At 41.1% G+C, this 17,801-nt stretch overlaps 1 long non-coding RNA gene across 1 annotated transcript; it reads left to right on the top strand.

The window, feature by feature from the left end:
• The first annotated feature begins 2,993 nt into the window (after positions 1-2,993).
• Positions 2,994-11,119, top strand: LOC107318125. The gene is made up of 3 exons (XR_001557198.1): positions 2,994-3,036; positions 4,284-4,366; positions 11,076-11,119. It is a non-coding gene; the product is annotated as an uncharacterized LOC107318125 (long non-coding RNA).
• Positions 11,120-17,801: the final 6,682 nt, after the last annotated feature.

The raw sequence follows: 17,801 nt of genomic DNA, 5'->3' as shown, positions 1-17,801 counted from the left end.
CTGAACAGAGCTGGCTAGGAAGCTTGGGAGCATGATCCCCCTGAACATCAATCTTCACTTTAGTAACCAAAAAGCTGAGTACCCAGGAGGTCTCTTCATGGTAGATTCCATGTGTCTGTAATAAGCTGCCCCTCACATCTTCAGTCCTAACATCAACAACAGTTCTGTTCTTGGCTGTTAGACCAAATGCTGATCTTGGAGCATCAGAGTTAAGAGTATTTATAGCAGACGTTTTCCCAAATGATGACAAGACCGTGAAGGAACTCACACAAGCCAGAAATAGGGAAAAAATACAGAGGAGGCAGGGTTTGACACTTGAGCACATGGTTGTTGGTGATCCCTACCACTACGGATCATGCTGCAGAGAGGCTGCAGCTCTAAAAAGACAATAAATACACCACCCAGGTCCCTCTGCAAATACACATAAATGTTGCAAAATGGTTTTTAGAAGAATATGACTTGAATTCCTCATAACATTGGACACAGTGACGGTCAGGAATGTGGGATGCAACATTTACACCAGCATGCCTGTAATCAGCATGATGATTTGTACCTTGCTAAAATATATCTGCCATACGGTCACTTGATTGCCATCAAAGAGTTTTCCAACTCATCAGCAGTTTGTACAAGTGAATAATTAACCTTATCCTTAAAATCATAGTTGCTTGATCTTTGTGTTGCCTCCCTTTCACTTCCAGACAAGGTTCTTGTTTCACTTTCCTCTGCTGCGGCAAAGAGACTTCTCAGGGATTTTTCTATCTTAAAGGTATTTGCACACTGTTGACAAATCATCTGACAATCTATTACTCATGAGAGGTTTCTTCTGAAGTTTTACAATATTTTCTTCCTTTTTTTTTTTCTTTTTTCTTTTTTTTTTTTTTTCCCCCTGTTTAATTTGTCAGCACCGTTTTCAGAATGTGGGGCTTCTCTTGCTTTGCTTTTACAAGGAGATGAAATCCCTGATCCACAGTTATTCCTGCTGCTCCTTCCTTTGTGTCACCACAGCTCAGTGGGAAACCAGACTTCACTACTCATCTACTCCAACACCTTTTCCAAGGAGGTGTTATGGCTGAGATACCCCCCAGCACTCTGCCAGCATGATCTTAGATGAATTTTTTTGTTATGCTGCTCTGTATTTGCTTGGGGCCAGTGCATCAGGCAATCCAGATCACGTTGCATGCTTGGTGAAGCGGGAAATAGTGATGACAGGCAATCTTTGTGCCATCTGCCACAGTTATTAGCAAACGATGTTTTATTTATCTGCAGATCAGCCATGAAGACACTGACTCCCATTGGAAACACGTTCAGTGACAGGTTCTCATCTTTTGAGATCTACGGGTTAATGGATGAAGAACCAAAATCCTCCATTAATGCACATAGAGTTATGCTTAACAGAAGACTCCAGTGTCTATACACCTACAGTTACCAGCCACGCTGGAAACACTGTTGATAGGAAAAGGCCATTTGAGAGGCTGTATTCCCTTAAAACCACGCTTGTTGGCTACTAATTAATTATACTGACACCATGAAATTCAATATGTGGGCAATTCCATACTTATCTTTCCAATACTTTGATCCATTCCGGCATTGATCCTGCAGTTGTCCATAGAGATTCACAAAAAATCAGCGTCCTATTCATAGAAATTTTCTCTGTTTTGGTTATTTGTCCTCTTCTGATATCAAAACAGAGCATAAATAGCACAAGATGACATTAAAATTGTCCAAGACTAAAATGTTTTCTTAGCAATCTACATCTGTAGCAAAAGGAAAATATTTAATTCCCAATTTAACTTCTATTTTCTTTAACATAAACAGACAAAATGTGCTATGCCAAGAGTGTAAAAAATATGTCAGTATTACATTTCTGGATTTTGTTTTGTGTTTTGCGACAGCAAGTTTTGTTGAAACTAGTCCATTTGAAAGCACTTCAACTTCAGTGAAAACAGCGTTTTCCTTTGAAAAATGATTCCCAATACAAACATGTCATCAGGTCTATTTTTGTCACCACACCAACCTTTTACTATTGGCCCAGAATTCTTGGTTTCTAGTATTTGAGGTTTCCCAGTATTTAAAGATTTATTAAAGAATTAAGTCATGGATACAATAAGCTCCTCAACCAACACTCCAGCAACTGAAAAGGCTCCAACTGTATTCTTACAGCTAGTTGGAATAAATCAATGTTTGCGTATCATATCATATCAGCTACTGAAATCTCACTGTGTTTGTGTGTCAGGTCCAAGAACTTGGCTGTGGGTAATGTCTTCCTACCTCTTTCCTCTCATATATTGCCAACACAAATGGCGATGTCTCTGAAGACTGTAATCCATGCCTTCTGCTTTGCTCACACTCCTTCAGAGTACACTGTTGCCAGTGAAGGAAAACCCTGCTCCTTTCATGCTTACATTTTAATTGCGTGCTCCTTTCTGTAGGCAGACAAAAGTCACATCTATCATTTTATTTCACATCTCTGTCTCAAATGCATCTGCACCGCTTGTGGTGATGCACTGGAGAACAGCTGTTTGCTCCCATTCAGCATCAGGCTCACTGACATATGCTCATTTACCTGCATTTAACATTCTGATAGAGATGAACAGCATTCCAAACTAACTCACTACACCATTCACATGCATTAAAAAAAAAAAAAAGAAAAGAAATACTGGTTAGTTTCATCTGCTCCAGAAGCACAGGTCTGACAGAGTCCTAGCTGAATAGTAAATGTTCAGTTGGTCTGCTCTTGCCCAGCATTTGACACAAAGCTGAATTAAGAAAACAGAGGGCACCTGGGCTAAGCCAGTGCATTGGAAATTGGTAATCACAGCCTGAACCTCTGATTAATCAGCTGAGGCAAGTGTTGGGTCAGCTGTGGGAGCACAGGTGAGAGTAATTTAGCTGTGCTTCTGGAAGGGGTGGAGCTTGACTCCATCTCCTCTAAACCTCATTTAAGGGCTGACCATCACTAAGGCAGCATCTCTTGGAGATTGCTCCTTGGTAGAGAGTGCCTCAGCAGTTCCCAGCAGACTGAAGACTTCCATGTGGGTGAGTTTTTCCTGTAAATAACCTTTTGGGTATTTGCAACTACCATCTTTACATTATTGTTACCACACAGCCACTAATACCTGCACCTTCCATCTTTGCTGTGTTTTGTTCTTAGAGGTGAGCCAGACCTCTTTCACACTCCTCCTCTTACCCCTGCCAGGCTCCCACTCAAAGACATCCTTGGGAACGTGTCCAGAGCTCACTCCGTACCTCAGTGCAGCTTGATTTCTTGCAATAGATCTTAAAAGAATTTTAGCTTTGGAGGAACCCACCAGCATCACCTTTTTAAGTAGATCAAAATTATTCCTTTCCCTGGAGACAGGGGAATAGGATTCTGAGTATGGAATGGAGTTGTAGGTGTCCCTGCTCATTGCAGGAGTTGGACCAGATGGCCCTTAAGGATCCCTTCCAACTCAAACAATTCTGTAATTCTATGAAAATGATTTAGTTCCCCATGTTTGCTGCTAAATTATCTGCCTCTCGTTCTTGTTTGTTTGCATCTTAGGCTTCCCATTAGACCTTGTAATGCATATAACCAGCACACAAATCCTGCTCCACACAGCAGGCTGGATGTTAAAGGGAGGCGAACTCAGCAGGTGGCTGGGGTTCATTGCCTGGCTGAATTCCAGCCTGTCTTCTTTTTTTCATTTTTTTTTGTTCCTCTCTCAAGTACAGCGACTTTACACCTCTCTCTTGTAGAAGTGTCTGGGCAAATCACAGTCTCTAGCATATTCTTTCTTCCCAACCTCCACAGGTAAGGACATATGCACTGCACAGATAGCAGGAGACATTTTCTACTCTAATGATGCTCTGCTCTAATTCTAAGCAATTCCAGCTGTACAGAGCCTGACAGCACGGGCTGCTGAAGGTACACCAAGCCTCCCCACACTGACCTAGTGCACAACAAAGAGCTCAGCACAGCAGGTATTTCTGAACAGTGCCTTCACCAGCAAACACGGTACCCGTCTGCATGCAGACACCTGTGTGCCAGTTACCAGCACTGTGCTGGAGCAGATCTGAAGAGCCTGCAGCATCACGTCCTGACACTGGTGGTTTCAGCTTGGTGGACAGCTTGTATTTAGTAGGCGATTTTAACAGAGGAGATGGAACAAGTAAAAATGTGACAGAAAAAATAGATCACATTGTTCCCATTAAAATAAATATTCACCTTGGCATTTTCAGCTGTACTCTTATTTATGGCAGTGACTTCTGTGACTTTCTTTCCCTTTTTCATTTTTTCCCCCCAGAAACAGCACTTGGCAGGCAAATAGCATCTCTCCATTACAGTACTATGAACTGAAACACCAGCCACTCATTTCACAGACCAAAGGTGAGTCTTATTATCCCCAGTTTTGCCAATGCTTTTACTGAAACACTAAAGAGTAACTTGCCCGAAAGCATGCTCTAGGACTATTGTTGAGAATTCACAGCTGCCTGGCTTGAACCTTAACAGCATTCCCCATTAGCTGCTGCCACCTTTATAACTCAACTGGAATACCTACTACATTATTTGATTTTCATTGCCTCCCTCTCAGGCTGGCATTAGGCCTTTCTTTTTAATACCATGTGCCTGAACTCCCTCCCTTTGCAACCAGGGACAGGTAGAAGCTCTTGCTGCCTCTTACCCAGCTGTAAGAGCAGAGCAGGTAGGATTAATAACAGACAGTGGCTACATCAGTATTATCCTTTTATTTTTTTTCTCCTAAAAGAAAGGGAAGGAAAAATATATATGTATATAAAAAGAAAGTCTACAAAGCTCTGTTCTATTTGAGCCAGCTGTTCTCTATCATCAAATAACACTGATGACAGGGAGTATCCTTACAAGCCCTACCTCTGTTGCTTAGAGTAACTCACTTAAGTGTTACCCCATTAACAGATTAGTCAGTGCTTGTTGGTTACATCATCTGTGCCTGAAGAATATAGAAAAGTGTGAACGTTACTATGTCTGAGGAGCAGGGTTGGATTGGAGTTGCTGTGTATTACTTTGAAAGCAGAGGTAGACATGGTGGTCACTGGGGATAACTTGTTCTATGGATTGTTATGGCAAAGTACTGATTACTATTTCCCTTAAGAAAATAACAAAGCAGCCTGGATGTTTGAGTGTTTTTCAGATAACATGGTCTAGATAATTGCTCTTGATTGCACAGAGATGTCATTGCAGAGCAGAGACAAATCTTGCATCTGTTAGGCTTAGGTTTTTTGGGAGCAGTACAGTTTCTGTATTTTCTTTAGGGAAAGAAATAGAAGACAAAATTGCTGGTGCTTCTCCCTGCTGTTTTCAAACAACCTCCTTTGATATTTGGGGTTTCTAGTGCTTGAAAAGGTGACTAGACAAGACTAGATAGAAGATGCTCTTCTGTGTATCTGCACACCCTCTTAGTGTCAAGTGGACTTTTAACTGATGAGCTCAATGCTGCTCAGTGTTTGTTTCCCACTCCAGGAGATGGTTAGCCCTTCTTGTCAGTTTGCCCTACACTAGCTGTAGGTATATGTAGCCTATCCTGGACAATCTCAGCCATTATAAAAAGAAAACACATTTTCCATAGTGGGATTTCATTTTACTTTTTCCTTAATTGTTGAATTTTTTTTTCCTCTGACTATCTACAACTCATTATCCAGATTTTGGTAAGAGATGCACACAGGGTCTTGCAAAATTGTATTCAGGACCTTCACTGCACAGAAACTGGATAATCAGTAATGACAAAAACCTGTGAAATCCATAACCACTTTGCACTTTTCCCCACTGTGCCATCAGGTGTAGCCAGTACAGGCTCATTAACACAGTGGGAGCGTATCACATCCTTCTGAAGTGCATGGAGGGTGGGAGATGTGAGAGGATTATTTTGTCTTATTCTGCTTTTTCAGAGATGTTTGTGAAGCCCTGTGCCCCTTATATACCATTTCATATACAAAAGCAATGTATTTGTTTTTAATCTTGAAGCTGGACCTCCCAGCAGCTGTGTTTCCCTCTTAACCCTTGCTATGTCCCCGGTCTTCAGAAGAGATTGCTGATATCATCTGCAGATGGTCAGACATTGCCCCTCAGGTCCATCCTGAAAGGCAGGTTGCAGCACAGGGCTTAGAGAACATTTGAGGGCATCTGTCTCTCATGTTTCTACCCCAGGATGTTTGCACACTCTGATCAGGCAGTTCTTTTGAAATGCCTTGCTTGCTCAGGACACTTCTGCATGGAGGTGTCATCACTTATTGCTTTAATATGCATAGCGGGAGCACTGCAGTATTTACTTTGCACTCAGGATGGGAGCTATTCCAGCCTCCCCACCCACTTCACACACATTTCAAGCTGCCCGTTCTATCTCAAGAGAGTGGAAAGTAGTTGCTAAAAATAATGATGTAGAAGTTATTTATGGCCTGGCCTGCATCAACCCTATGGCAGCCATTACGCAATGATATACAAAGAAGCCCTTATCTGGAGGAGCACATCCTGTCTTACAGCCCACAAGTTACCAATGGACAACCTGGCTTTTCAATAAATTCCTAGGCCTGGCTGTTCTATTTAGATGCCAAATCTTGTCGAGCAGGATCTGTCAAGCTGCTTTCTTACACCTTCTGATTTGATGAAGCTCTGGCAAGGAGACATCACAAAGAGCTGCACTACTCAGCAGCATGGTCCCTCTCTTCCAAAAAACTGAAAGCAGGCACAGCAGGTCTTCCTAGCTAGAATTCAGTTCAAGATAACTATTTTCTTTCTCTCCTTTCTACAAAGATTTGAAGTAACCCATGGAATGGAAAGGACACTTATACTTTAGCTGATGTTGGGTTTCAGGCGTAGTAATTGGATTTGGTTCACAAATGTATATTGGCTCTGGGTATCTTTCTCAAATCCTAGTGAAGCCAGAGGAAATTCAGAAAACCCTTGTTTTTATCTACAGCTGGGACTGAAGAATTGAAATGACTCAAAACACGGTGCAAGAAATACCCAGCCTTTTCTTCTGAACTCTCCAATATTAGATAGCTTTTGATTACACTCATTTCTTCACTGGTCTTACAGTTGCTGATCTTTAAGGTCTGTACTAAAATTTCTGGTTTCTCCTGTTATCGTGGGGATGTGAGAAACAAGCCTTTGAAGGTAAGAAAGTAGAAGATTCTTTTGATATAGCAGTTGATCTAGTGAGTGGCAGCCTTGTCCACTCAATGATCTTTAGGATCCCTTCAATTGGAGCCGTTCTACTCATGGGATGCAAATAGAGAGAAGTTACAGGAATAGTAGCACTTTCTTGCCTGCTCACTTAGTAATGCGGTGCCCATGTGTCAGATGTGGCTGGAGCATTGCTTCTTAGTCTGCTTATGGGATGGCAAAGGAAAGAGCAGTGGAAACCTCACCACAGCCAACTGAGACTCCACACAGTCTTCCTTTCCCCACTAGATCACTCACCACTTCTCATCAAATCTCCAGTGGCAGATTCTTATCGTGTTTTTCTTTTGGTACTAATGATGGGATGTTCAGTAATCACTTAATGTCCTGACTCCTGGAAAGACTGATCCCCAGAGCACATCTTTCCTCCTCTTCTGAGGAGCATTACACTTGTCCTTCTTCTCTCCTTTGGGACCTCTACTGTAATCTTTGCCTCCTCAAATGCAATCACTAATGATTCAGAGGTTTAGTTCAGCTAATTCTTTAAGCACTCTAGGGGGAATTTCAGCAGCATTTGCCAGCTTGAACACATGGCTTTTCTTTAAGCCTGAATATTTCTTTAACTCATTCTTCCACTAAGCTGCTTCAGAGTAATCTGTTCCCTTACAACAATTAGCCATGCTAATTGCCTGGTTATAATTGACTTGTTTATTAAAAATAGAACAAAGGAATTCTGAGTATTTCAGCCTTGATGTGCTTTCTTCCACTGGTACCTTTTCCTCTCTGGGAAGAGTAAGGTCCTTTTATCACAGCCCATTCCTCTCCTGCTTGCACCTCTGCCTCCCTTATTGCAGATGGCCAGGTCAGAGCTGCCTAGCAATACTCAACTCTCTGCCATTGGAAATTCATCTCTATGCAACACAGATGTGAAGACACCCCATGCATCTGGGAACAAGGAGGAGGATTGCTTATGGTTAACCCTTCCTTGCTGGTATTCCTGAGATGCTCTTATTGGATGATTCTCAGCTTCTTCTGCATGCGTTTGGAAAAAAGCACCAGGTTTATATTCCTGATGCTTTTCTACCTCTTGTAAGTGTCAAGAAGAGCTAAGGAACACTGAGCATCATTATCATTGTCTTAATTATTTTCAGGCTGATCTGTTTATGGAAGGACTGTTGGTACAGTCCTCAGGGTGGTAAGGCTAAGCATGGATTGGTACCTGCATGCACTGTAAGCAGTGGTGAATGGGGGCAAAAAATTTGCAGATATAAAGGCAGCCCATATTTTAAAGGTACTTTTCTGTTTTGTCTACCCATGTTGAAAATTAACTTCAGGAAGAGAAGGGCCCTTTCCAAAGCTGAGCCACCAACATGCTCACCTTGTTTAATGCCATCTAGTGGCAGCTGGGAGATAGAAGTTCTCAGAAGAGCACAAGTATCATTTGTGAAAATGGCAAAGCAACCAATAGTTGTTCTCAGTGCTGCAAACAAAATCAGATGCTGCTGCTCTCAGTAGCATTCTCTTCTAGCATGAATATCACCACCAGATCCATAGCAAAGCTCAATACAGACATTGGGACTGGCACGGCTGATATTTAGAAAAGTCCCAGTAAGAAACAATGAGTAAAAGTGATTTATTTGTAGGAGAGAACTAAAACAAACAAACAAAACCTCAAAAATACACGGTCAAAACAGAAAAAGAACTTCTTGAAAAACAACAGTAAGTACATCAGATGTGAACCTCTGGGTCACCAGCATGGATGTGGAGCCAGTGCAGAAGGCATTTAGATGCTTGGCTGCAGTCATTGTGCGAGTGTACTGCAGTTTCTTCCAAATCCTACAGCAGGTCTAAATGGTTTAAAAATAGAGGTAGGATGTTTCTCTTCTACCAACAGTATCCCAGCTGATGGTGGTGATTTGCAGCAAATCCTAATTAAGAGTGAGTTCTTGGGTGCAATCATAGGTAATGAGGAGATAAAGCTTACTTTGGTTATATGGTTGAAATTTACAACAGGGCATTTCACCTCATAAAGCCTTTCCTCTCTTATTCGCTGGTTAGTTGAGGCAGACTTTAATTTCTACTGAGTCCAGTGAGTGGTTTGAGACAATGTCTTCCGGCCTGCCTGGCATGTTCTTTTTGATAGATATTTGCATAAATGCTCAAGACTTTTTCCAGGCTCAGGTTTTCCATTAAAACTCATTTATAATCTCAGATGCTTTTTGGTTGGTTGGTTTTTGGCTTAGTGACACTAGATTATGGCATCTTTTATGTTTAATGTTCGTGCTTGATTATTTGAGAAAACACCAGTATTTACAATTGGTTTAGGCAGATGCAGTTTGAGCTTCTACAGAATTCTTAATTTATATACGAAACCATGAAAAGGGATGTTTTCCATCACATAATTGCTCTGCATTCTGACTATGAGAATTGACAGTATGAGAATTTCCAAAGAGAAATTTTATTATTGTTATTATTTTTGCTAAGAAATACAGTTCCGTTTCTTGGATTATCTGTAGTAAAAACTTTTCTAATTTAGCAAAGATGGACCAATGATTTCAAAATTAAAAATATTTAGTATTTCCTTTTATAGGAATAAATACTGTCTCTGTACAGTATTTTTAGACAACTTGCTTTCCATATAGCTCAGCTATCCCAGCTATGTAGATATGAGCTGTAACCCCTGTCCTCCCTGCTACTGCTTGAACAAAGATCAGTTATTATTTTTCCAACTAAAAGCTCTTTTAATATTCACTTACACAGAGCACAGATCGTAAAGTCTATAGCCCCATAGATCACAAATTATGAGCTCATGTGCTGATGAATTGTCAATTGTTTCCAAAGGGTTTGTAAGCAACACAGTTTTGGAAAGGAATGTAGAGCCACTATTTTTACTTCCATTATTCAGCCATTCATTTTTCCCAACAAATAACCTCTTTTCAGTTCCAGTGCATGTGCAGACTAGAAATAACATCAGCCCTGGAGGATTTTCCTTTAATGCCCACTCAGACATTCATTCCTCAATTTAGGGTGTCTGTTCTCAGCTTTTCAGAATAGCTTCCCTTGCTCTGTGCAGTATGCAGTGCTGAGACTGCTCTGGGAGAGTGATGTTCTCAGTGAGGCCGAAGTCAGAACAACCCCTTAATTTGTCTACTGCCCTGCAGACGTAGCAGGGACCCGATTTAATAGATCAGAATAGATGGTACAAAAACCCTGTTTTCTGCTTTATAGTCGCTAGAGGGCAAAGCAGGTCTCTGCAAGGTAACCCTGCAGCCCAAAAGGAGATGCCCGGTTCAGCATCTGCAGTTTTGGCAGATCATTATAGCCAGGAAATTACTGGGGTTACCCAGGTTTAATTCAGACGTGGTCAGAGACAGTGATTCTTATGTGTTTCTGGGTTTGGAGCACAGCATTGGCATCTTTGATATTGTTTTGCTTTTGTAGGAGCATCTCTATGAGACCAAAGGGTTTTTTAGTTCAGAGTCCATCCTCCCATGTTCTTCCTTACCTGGAATATCCCCTCAGCCAGCTGTGGCTTTGTGGCTCAGATACTTTGGAAAGCAGAGCTGGGACCTTACTAGCCAACGTGAAATTTTCTTCTTGAACTTCCCTGAGTGCCTTTTGCACCCCCATTACTCTCAGTCATGTACATCATTCTTGCTCAGAAAACTGTATGTTCAGTTGGGCACTGCATGGAGAAAAATACTTCCTTTTGTGCCTTTTGAACACACTGCCTGGTTGTTCACATCACTTTCCTCTGTGTTGATGTTAGAAGAGGCAGCAAGTTGAAGTCACCTTTTCATCCCCAGCATGCCTGTTGTGAGTTACACTAGCTTTGCTGTGTTCTCAGACATTTTTATTTTATTCTTTTTTCCTCTTCTGGGATGAAAATCTCTAATGTATCAGCAGTTTGGACATCCACTAAGTCATTCTTTCTGCTCAGCAGATCAGGACTAACTGAAGTCAATGTGAAGCTAACCAGGAAAGCAGAGGAGAATGAAACCTGGATATGGTAACTTCAGAACAACAGGATATTTTCTCAGCATGGCTATGTCCTCAGTTTATTGAGAAAATTTATCTAAGCCAGGATAATAAGCTGTGTCAATGAAACCCTAAGTACCAAGTGTAGGAGTATATTCTGTTGATACTGTCCCCAAAGCAAGCTATTTTTCATACCAGTATGCGCTGAAATGTATTTGGAGTGTGCCTATGTGGCAAAAAGCCTTGACTCATTAAATAGAGAATTGTACTGCTGAACCTCAGATTCTCAGCATCTCAATGAACTCAGAATCATAGAACTGCTTTAGAAGGGAGGGACCTATAAAGCTCATCTGCTCCAGCTTCCTGCAGTGAACAGGGACATCTACAACTCTTTCAGATGCTCTTGTCTGTCCTGACCTGGAGATTCTCCAAGGACAGAGCATACACCACCTCTCTGGGCAACTTGTAGTTTGTTTTTTTTTTTCCTCCACAGGAAGGGTTTTTTAGTCCACAAGACTTTGCTCCAAATAGGAGTCAGATCATAAATTGCACCTCATGTGTGCTGGTACACCTGACCGTGAGCCAAAACCAACAAAGCCTGTGCGTGGGCCTTGTTCCGGTGAAATAATTACCGTTGGAGTTGTGCAAATGCCCCATGTAGAGCCATTCAGTTGAGATCTTCTATTACCTTGACATGCCTGAAATGAACAGGGTGCATGTAATGGTTAGCATAGTCTATGGCAGCACAAAGGAGCCTGCAAAAGCCAAGGCTTCCAGTGTATGGATCATGGGTTTGCGCTCTCTGATGGGTGACGTTACTCAGATTTTAGGAAAGAACAACTCTATCTCACACTGAGCTGATTCTGGTTGCTTGTACCCGTGACACTTTGGAAAGATCACCACTGCATGGCCTTGTGACAATGTAAGGAGGGAAGGGCTTGCATTAAACTTTAACATAGCATAGGATCTTTTGGAAGGTTGGAAGTGCAAACTGGCGGAGTAGCCACCATCAAGTGCAGGAAGTAATCAAAAACAGAGATGTGGGGGACTGACCTTTATTTACTGAAGGGATTTCATGAGCAAGGCAGATTCCCATGACAGTCAATAGGAGGACATTCTTCTCTCTGATGCGTCTACATGTGACCTTACTGTAGGAAAGAACTTAGCTGCCTTTTTTCCCCCCTTTTTTTCTTCCCTTTTTTTCTTTCACCCATTTAAAATAAGACATCTGAATGCCTACTTTGGACTTTCTGATTGCTAAGCAGTTGCAGCTCACACTGAGCACGGGGATAATTGTAAGTTCTCATCATTTCTGGAAAATGGGACATTAAGTAGGTCATTACATATAGCATTAGCAGCCTCATTTTGGCCACCAAGCTGAAGAACTTTGTTGAAAGGCAAACAGAGGTTCACATTTGCACTAGGTGCAGATAGGCTGTCCATTCCTACAACATACATGGCACTGCAACAGCGCAGGCAACCTGAGAGTCTTCAAGCTCGGTGTGTGTGTGTGGTATTAAACAGTCTGCATCCTCTAGCGAATCACCCCTTTTCTGAAACCACATTTCCAGAACACAGAGGAGATCTATACCATCTTGACTGAAATCTAGAAGTGGCAATCAGTTTTATCTTTTTAGGTCATCAGCCCAAACCTGGTTCAGGATGGAAGGCCATTCAAACAGTGGCTCCAGAGGTCTGTTTATCCTGATATGCTGTTTCCAGCAGTGACAAAAGCAGCGCAAAAGAAAACAGGTGAGAACTAGACAAGGAAGCAAGAGTCTCCCAACTCAAAACTACTTGATGCTCAGGAAATTCCAGATCTGAAACAAGGTTCTCTGTCATTAGTAATTCTCAGTGCATTTGTCTTTCTGGAAGTAACTCTGTCCTCGTTGGTCTTACTTAGACTTGTAGCATCCCCAGCATGTTTATATGGGGACAGGTTAAATGAAGTTACAGAGTGAGTAGGAGATAGTGGATATAAGAAACAGTTGGAAGCAGCATGAGAAAGCAAGCTGATTCTCTTTTGGCTCTATTTCTCTTCCATAATATTACAAAGAGGCCTTTTCCCAGTATTCTGGATCTTTGGTTGTGCTGAAACAATTTGTGAAGAATTAAGAAAATACACAAATGCACACACACAAAGTATTAGGTATTTAGCACAAATGTGAGTAAACAAACCAACTGCAGGACGATGAGATGACCCCACCCAAACCCACATGTGTTCTATAGGTCCCGGAAACAAAACTGAGGTCTCAAATAGCATCATTGTACTACATTGAGCTCTCTTTTTTGAAACATTTAATGATAAATGTTTAAACAGCTGCCCTCATAGGACTCAGGGAAGGAGAGCAGTAAGGCATTGTCTTGCATTAAAGCCACAACTGGAGCTTGGCCAGAATTGAAGAATTTGTAGGTGACCTGGGTACATTTTTCATGCATTTTGCTGAATCCCCTGCATGGCGTAACTCTCTGTGGGAGATTTAGCCAAACAGTTTGAAGAAAAGAAAGAAATGTGGACAAACCAGCTTCTGTGATTTATTGCCTCAAAGCCATTCACTAGAAATTGTCCCAGCTGGTCATAAACTACATATTTCCTACTTCAGTGGAGGGGAAGAAGGGTTCTGGATGCACATTTTACCAAGATAGAGATCTCTATTCTTTAATTTATCTCATACACTTAGGACAAATGAATGGTGGTGCTGATCTTATCCTCTGCTTAATTTCTTGTTGATTTTCCTTTGCTCTGCTCTCCAACCCCCCAGACACCTTCTATTCCCCTAAGGTCAGGTGAGTTTTACAGAAAGAGAAAGAGACCCATCCCTTATGGAACAAGATGGGAAGTTTCTTGCATTTTTTTTTTTTTTTCATATTTGGCTGGAGGATTGATTAAGCTCATAAATCAGAAACCTTGAAGTTCAAGACAGGGAAATTTCCCTACTAACTACAGTGTCTCCCCAGGTGTGATCCTGGAGTGTACAGATACTCAGGGAAAAGAGTCTTAAGCCGGTTGACTGTGATTTTCTTCCAAACTACAGGCTGAGATTGTAGGTCCATTAATTAAAAACACTGTGAAGACCTGAGTGTGTATCCTCAGTAATGGTTGTGTTCAGTTTCAGACTGTTTTGCATTGTGGTGCCATGTTAGGAGTGCTTGAATTAGTCTCCTTTTGCAGAAAGCTTACCTGGAATATGCGATACGCTCTTCTAGTCACTGTTTGGCAAACAGTTCCTGGAACCAGACTGTGGACAGCACAAACCAAAAATATCACTACCACTAATGGAACCTGACCATGAAATACATTTACCATGAATGTCAGGTCCTCAACAAAAATGTCCTGGTCCATGGCTTCTGTTAATCCACATTACTTGCTAAGGCAGATATGGTCTTAGAAAATGCATAGATGATCCTCAGTTAATTTGAAGGCTTCATGGCTGAGCAATTCCAATAAACCACAAAATAACAATAGGAAATTAAATGTGCCGGAGGCAAGGTGACGTGCGGCCCTTTATCTTGTGTGTCATCCATCTGCCCATGAGACATGTGAAATACAACTAACTAGTTTCTGTTGTGACAGATTGGAATTGTTTAAAATATGAGTGGTCTTGTCCTGCAGCCTCCGGGCCCTGCAGCCAGAGATCCTCCAGAAGTGAGCTGGGGGTCATTTTGTTCCAGTGTTGGCAACGTCTCTGAGTTTCTAGTGGCAGATTGTGAAAGGTTTCTCGGTTTATTGCTTGGGGCTTTCCATAAAACGACTGAATGCAAGTCTCTTTCTCTCCCTCTCTCTCTGACACATGCAGGTGCTAACACCCCACCTTATGTCAACCACCATCTCAATAATAAGAGAATTGCTTTACCCTCAGTTTTTTACCCAGCTCCAGTCACCATCAATAGTTAAAAGGAAGTTCATAGTGGTGCTGCAAATCAGAACAAAACGTGGTGTTTGGCTCTGTTATAAAATATATAGAGATTTTTTTTTTTTTTGTTAAGATATTTTTTAATTAAAAGTGGCAAAAATATTAAGTATGTCCTGGAAAAGTTTAACAATTCTGATCATTTGCCAGAAAGCACTTTGGCTGAAAGTTTGCTTCCAATTAAGATATATTGCTTCTTCAATAACTGAAAGTTTTAAATATTCTTTCTGCAAGACATTTAAGGAAATTACAGGCAGTTAAAATGTAAAGGATTGTTAAGAACTCTGGAAAAGGAATATCCTACTAAGGCTCTTCTGTTCTGCTTTGCTTTGAAATCTATGAGTCCTGATGCGCTGATATCTTTACCATCAGCACTATGGAACTCACAGTCTACCTTCTCAGTGTACTTTATCATCTCTCATTTCTGTTGATGCATGTAAAGCACTTTGGGGCTCTATTTCTTTCCAGACAGCCTCAGCCTTGTCCTCTTCTTGCCCACCTTTTGCAGATTACATGTGACATATTGCTTTTGCAGACAACATAGTTTATAATGGCTGAAAACAGTAATACCTCTTGCAACATCCACCAGCTTCTGCAGCCTTGGTATTTTCCAAAAGAAGTTTTCCAACCTGAGCACCTCATTTGTCCATTTTTTTTGGCTGTGGAAAGGTTACATCACCATGCTGGCTATGATTTCCTTTACTTAACAGGTGCTGGTGATACTTTGTTTTGCAAATGAGGCATTTCATAAACAGTGATGAGGATAAAGAACTACAACATGCAGGGGAGGGTGAACAGAATGAGAAAGAGGGGGAGGCAGAGAGTGACTGTGCAGATAAATCCTCCACACTATTGAATCTTTTCTGGCAGAGAAAAAAACCCAACAAACATCACAGAAGTCACGCTTCAGTTCTCTACCATTGCATTATCTTTTTCCTTTTCATTTGCTAGTTCGAAATAGCTGCAAGTACTTGAAACAGCCTCCTTGAAAATTAAGTGTACATTTCAAAGACTGTGTACAATATAACTCCTTGTGTTTGGCTTGGAGAAATGTTTGTTGAGTGGAAAGGAGAAAGGAATTTAAGTGGCTGGTAGTAATCAAACGTTCCACCACTGCCCAATCAAAATGCATAGAAAGTAAGGACTGGCCTTGACCATGCTGGACAGGAGTTGCATCTTGTGACCTTACAAAAGAGCCAGAGCTCTTGACAGAGCACTGAATAATCAAACTGTTAGCACTGATGAAAGAAGGAGAAGGAATTTTTGTTATTATTCCAAAATTAGCAACTTGATATTATTATTTTCTGTTGGCTCTCCAGCCCAGTACTTCCCAAGTAGGACTTGTGGTGAGCTGTCAGGGGAACCAATGATGAACTCACCCCCAGGTGACACACTCTACCTGCTCTACACTCCCCAAGCAAATCATGCAGGACGGCTGATCTGGATCACCTTTTGTTTACTGAGCAGTGTATAGATAAGACCTATTAGCTCAAATAAGTGGGTAGGACTGAACTTTCTTAATATGTATTTGTTCTGTCCTCATTTCTTTTCATTTGGTCCCAGGTGCCAAAGCCTGCCAAACACGTTACCATGATGATGAATATACTGAGGCGCTGGAAAATTAGAATTAAATATGTGTATTTTTAGTAAGTTGAGACATCATATAAAAAAGAACTCTAAATCTAGTGTAAATAGCTATCAACCTACTTCTGTTTGTGTTTCAGTCCAATTGTCTACATGTGTTATTCCTCATGTTTTAAAACAATACTTGAGCTGAGGTGATGCCAAGCTGCATCTCAAGATACCTAAGAAGCACGTACTCTACCGAGGAGAAAAACCTGGGCTCTTACTTCTTGTGTTGTCCTAAGCTTTGATGCATTTCTTTCCAACTTTCATATTTCTGTGAGTTAGAAACTACCCAGGTATGTTTTGGAGTTAGTTTATTAAATGGGGTTTTGCTTAAGCCAGGACTTGAATTTCTCCACCAGAGCAGATTTTCCTTAAGTAAGCTTATTTGAAGCCTCACTTTTATGAACACCTTAAGGAAACTCAATTTTATACAAACATAAAAAGTACCTCAGTTAGTGCTTGAAATCATGTCTAGGGAATGCTAATTTGATATAGCAGTAATGATGATTTCTCATGTTTTGTCTGACTTTCAAACCAGAAAAGTCTGAAAGTTCTCTGGTTTTTGACTGTCATGGCCTAAAGCTGTCCCAGAGCAAAACTGAACGTTCCTGGAGTAGCCATAATTATAGTAGATTTTGAATTCCATGATGAAAACAGATGTGATTCTGCTCGAAATAACGGCTATAATGCAATTACATAATTTCAATCTGAAAGACTATTTTGAAATAATAATTAAAAAAAAAAAAAGCACTTTAGAAGTATTTTGTTGTGATAGAGAAACTTATTTATGGCTTTTCTACACCACTCTGCTTTTCATTTAGATGGAAAAAAAAATGCTTTGGTTGACAAATAGTTCCGTTAAAATGCCTCATCCCTGAAGGTGCCCAGGGCCTTGTGTGGGGACTTTGGATAGCCTGATTTGGTGGCATCAAGTAGCCCATGGCAGGGTGTTGGGACCAGGTGGGCTTTAAGGTCCATTCCAGTCTAAGCCATTCTGTGATTCTAAAGGCTTCCTCCTAGCTCAGTTCACAGCATAACAGGTTTCCTGCCTAAGGAGTGTGCACCTTACCTGCATCCCTGAGAAATAAAAAGAGGAAAACACTGTTGATTAAATAAATAGCTTTGTTCAAAGCTAATTTAAAGTTACTTTT

The sequence above is a fragment of the Coturnix japonica genome, chromosome 9 (assembly GCF_001577835.2).
Source record: "Coturnix japonica isolate 7356 chromosome 9, Coturnix japonica 2.1, whole genome shotgun sequence".
Taxonomy (NCBI): Eukaryota; Metazoa; Chordata; class Aves; order Galliformes; family Phasianidae; genus Coturnix; species Coturnix japonica.
The sequence above is the reverse complement of the archived record's forward strand: the minus strand, read 5'-3'. Positions and strand labels throughout refer to the sequence as shown.